Source organism: Triticum dicoccoides, chromosome 2B (assembly GCF_002162155.2).
Source record: "Triticum dicoccoides isolate Atlit2015 ecotype Zavitan chromosome 2B, WEW_v2.0, whole genome shotgun sequence".
NCBI lineage: Eukaryota > Viridiplantae > Streptophyta > Magnoliopsida > Poales > Poaceae > Triticum > Triticum dicoccoides.
This window is the reverse complement of record NC_041383.1, coordinates 324859335-324863736: the sequence shown is the minus strand read 5'-3', so window position 1 is coordinate 324863736 and position 4402 is coordinate 324859335.

Below are 4402 nucleotides of genomic sequence, written 5' to 3'. Positions count from 1 at the left end.
CGCGTGTGAAGAAGTACACCCCTGCAGGGTTAACATCATCTATTTGAATAGCCATGTCCGCGGAAAAGGACTTCTGGGTTGCGTATATCAGTTCATAGACAAGTGAAAGTGGATACTCTAAAATACGCAAGATAAGCGTGAGTGCTATGGATGGCGTTCTCGTAGGGAGACGGGAGCGGATCCATAGTGGTGTATTGATATGGTGAATATGTGGACTCGTGTGCGCCACCTCAAAAGAGTTACTCGCAGTCGTAGTTTAGGATAGCCACCGAGTCAAAGCTGGCTTGCTGCAGTTAAACCCCACCATCCCCTTTGTTGATAATGATGCATATGTAGATAGTTCTGATGTAAGTCTTGCTGGGTACATTTGTACTCACGTTTGCCTATTTTATGTTTTTGCAGAGAGACTTCGGTCTCGCTAGTAGTTCCGCGTGGACTTCGACGTTTAGCTTGTTACCTCAGCTACGATCTTGTGCCTCGGCAGGATTTGGTAGATAGTCAGGCTTCTCAGCCTTTTTCATTTATAGATGTCTGTACTCAGACATGATAGCTTCCGCTTGTGCTTTGATTTGTATGCTCTGAATGTTGGGTCGTGAGACCCCTGTTTGTAATATCTCGCTCCTCGGAGCCTACTGAATAAACTACTTGAGTCGTAGAGTCATGTTGTGATGCCATGTTGTAGTTGCACATATCGAGCATATTGTGTGTATGATATTGAAATGCTTGGTATGTGTGGGATCTGACCATCTAGTTGTTTATCTTTGGTAGCCTCTCTTACCGGGAAATGTCTCCTAGTGTTTCCACCGAGCCATGGTAGCTTGCTACTGCTCCGAAACACTTAGGCTGGCCGGCATGTGTCCTTCTTCGTTCCTGTGTCTGTCCCTTTGGGGAAATGTCACGCATTGAGTACCGGAGCCCTGTTAGCCCGCTTCAGCCCGGTTTACCGGAGTCTTGCTAGCCCAGTGCTACAGTCCGGACCCACTTGTTGATGACCGACACGTTCGATGCTGGGTCATGGATGCCTGTCCCTGTAAGTCTGTGCCACTTTGGGTTTACGAATAGTCATGTCAGCCCGGGCTCTTTATCATATGGATGCTAGCGACATCATCATATACGTGAGCCAAAAGGCGCAAACGGTCCCGGGCAAAGGTAAGGCGACACCCGTGGGAATACCGTGCGTGAGGCCGCAAAGTGATATGAGGTGTTACATGCTAGATCGATGTGGCATTGAGTCGGGGTCCTGACAATCATATATTTAACAGATACTTACATATGTAAGAAAACAATATCCCACATCTTATTAACTTATAAAAATAATTTCTTAACAAATAAAATCCTAGATTGTTTTGGCACGAAAATCCTAGTGATTGTGTACAAAAGCTTGGTAAGATTTAAGGACGAATGTAACAATATCACTTATTATTTACATATATTTATAACAAAATGCTCAACCCCTTTTTATTTTTTGATAACATTGCTGGCCCAACCCAACATTATAATTAGAATCAGCCCAGGAAAATTGTGTATTTCGAAAAAGTGCAAATGGCCAGTAATTTTTTAGGAAATAAAATAAATGGGCTGCATGGACGCTACATTATTTGTTCACGCAGCCCAGCTAATGGCTGTAATTCAAAAAAAAGTTCAAATTGACTGTAAATTCTACCACGCAAAAAAAGACTGTAAATTCTGAAAAAATGGGTTTAATATGTGCCACATTTTCGGAGGCTGGAATGTGGGCCAATAGGTCGAAGCCAACGCAAGTCGTTGTCAATTTAGTCAACAAATGATTCTGACATGTTAGCCGTTGGATTTACATCCAACGACCGGCATCCATCTTCAATCTCTCGTCTTCTTCCTCCAGCACCGCCGGGACCACCTCCCGCCTCCTGCTGATAGCAGCTCTGCTTAGCATGCTTCGCTATGAAGTGCTACTCCACCGTTGGCCAGGCCATCCCTCCACCCCTCCACATCTCCTGTTCTTCTCCACCGACTGCCGAACCACACCGCACTAGAACCAGTTAACCCTCGTACACCTCTCCGTCTACGACTCTACTCCTGCGTCTTCCCATCTCCGGCTCGTTGCTGTCTGAGTCCTCACCATCATGCACCACCTTGGATGCGCTCGGCGTGGCGTGGTCAACGTGGTCAACGAACGACACCATTGGAAGTAGACTATGTGTGGAGAGGCTGACAGCTGGGTCCACGGCCGCACACAAGGAAATGCCTCCTTATTACGCGCAAAATAATGATTCCTCCACCTGATATGTGGGACCCATCGGAAGGGCCTCTGTATTTCGCGAAAAAAAAGTGCCCCCCATTGACATGTCGGGGCCACCAACTATCTTTGTACGCAAGGAAGTGCCTCCTTATTACGGACAAAAAAATGAATATTCCCCTGCCAGCTGGAACCCAGCATAGTGGGAGGCTGATTTGTGGGCCTACCAAGTTGACGGGGACGGAGGGCTTTGTTAACTTAGTCAATATGAACGATTCTAGCTCCTGTTATCGTACGAGGTTCATCCAACGGCCGTAGTGCTTCTTCAACCTCTGGTCTTGTTGCTCTAGCCTCCCAAACCAGCGCCGGTCGTGCCGCATGCTCCTACCTCCCGTGGCCGGTTGTGATGCCGCGGAGGCCTGACCGCCTCCTACTACTCCCACCGCTGGCCAGGCCATCCCTCTACTCACCCACACCCCCTGTTATTCTGCGGCAATAGCAGCCTCACACCGCAGCCAAACCAGTGAACCCTCGTACTCCTCTTCGCGTGGGCATCCACGGATGCGTCTTTCCCGGCTCCGAGTCATCCCCTTCCTAGTCCTCGCCGTTGTCCACCGCCGTGATGCTCTCGGCGCGGCGTGGTCAACGTGGTCAAGGAACGACTTCCATCGGACGTGGACTGTACCAGGAGAGGCTGATAGCTGGGTCCACAGCCACAGCAAGGAAGTGCCTCCTTATTACGCGCAAAATAATGATTCCTCCACCTGACAGCAGGGACCCACCGGATGGGCCACCATATTTCGCGAAAAAACGTTCCCCCTGACTACTTGGACCCACCAGCTACATCTTCGCACGCAAGGAAGTGTGTCCAAAAAAAACGATTCACCCCCCTGACTGCTGGGACCCACCAGCTACATCCTCGCATGCAAGGAAGTGCGTCCAGGAAAAAAACGATTCGCCCCCCTGACTGCTGGGACCCACCAGCTACATCTTCTCATGCAAGGAAGTGCATCCGGCCAAAAAAACGATTCACCCCCTGACCGCTGGGACCCACCAGCTACATCTTCGCATGCAAGGAAGTGCCTGACAGTCGGGACCCACTTGGTCGAAGCGTACGTAGCGTTGTCATTCTGGTCGCAAACATGTACGTTCATATATACTGGTCGATGTAGAGGCATGCACGTGTCGTAGTAGAGGCGCGTACGTGTCATAGTAGAGGCGCATACGTAGCATGTACACGTACGTACAGCGGCCAGGGTGCAAGAAAGAAAATACGGCCACGTATGTGTACATACGGGTGGGCTCTCGCACGCCTACTCGCGCATACGTACAGCGAGGGCTCGTGTACATGGCTGGGTCGGAATGGAGAAATATCATCGTCGTCATGTTCATGGGGAGGCAACGGAATGCATCGTGTTCATGGGGAGGCAACAGAATGCGTCGTGTTCATGGGGAGGCAACGGAATGCGTCGTGTTCATCGGGAGGCAACGGAACGCGTGGGAGCCAACCGGCTGGGTCGGAACGGAATGCGTGGTCGTGTTCATCAGGAGGGCTTGGACGGAACAGGCGATGGAAACGAGGCCTGGCGTACCGCAGAACGGAGGAAATGGCCTTGTGTTTGACCGGCCACATTCGAAACGGGATCTTGTTCATCAGGAGGGGCTTGCCGTACCGCAAAACACAGGAAACGGACCTCGTACGGTCGAAACGGGGGTCCTGTTGATCGGGAGGGGTGTGGCGTACCACAAAATGGAGGAAACGAACCTCCTACGGTCGAAACGGGGGTCCTATTGATCGGGAGGGGTGTGGCGTACCGCAAAACGGACGAAACGAACCTCCTACGGTCGAAATGGGGGCCCTGTTCATCAGGAGGGGTGTGGCGTACCGCAAAACGGGACTCCACGGGATACTGTTCATCTCCACCATCAACCTCCTCCAGCCTCCACGGGCTACCGTCGACCTCCTCCAACCTCCACGGGCTCCTATTCATCCAGCCTCCACCGCGCGCTACTCCACCGGCTACTGTTCAACCACCCCTCCAGAGGCACCCCTCCACCATCTACTATTCATCCAGCCCTCCACACCACGGGGTCCTGTTCAACCACCCCTCAAAAGGCACCCCTCCCACCGTCTACTATTCATCCATCCCTCCACACCACGGGGTCCTGTTCATCCAGAGGCAACGC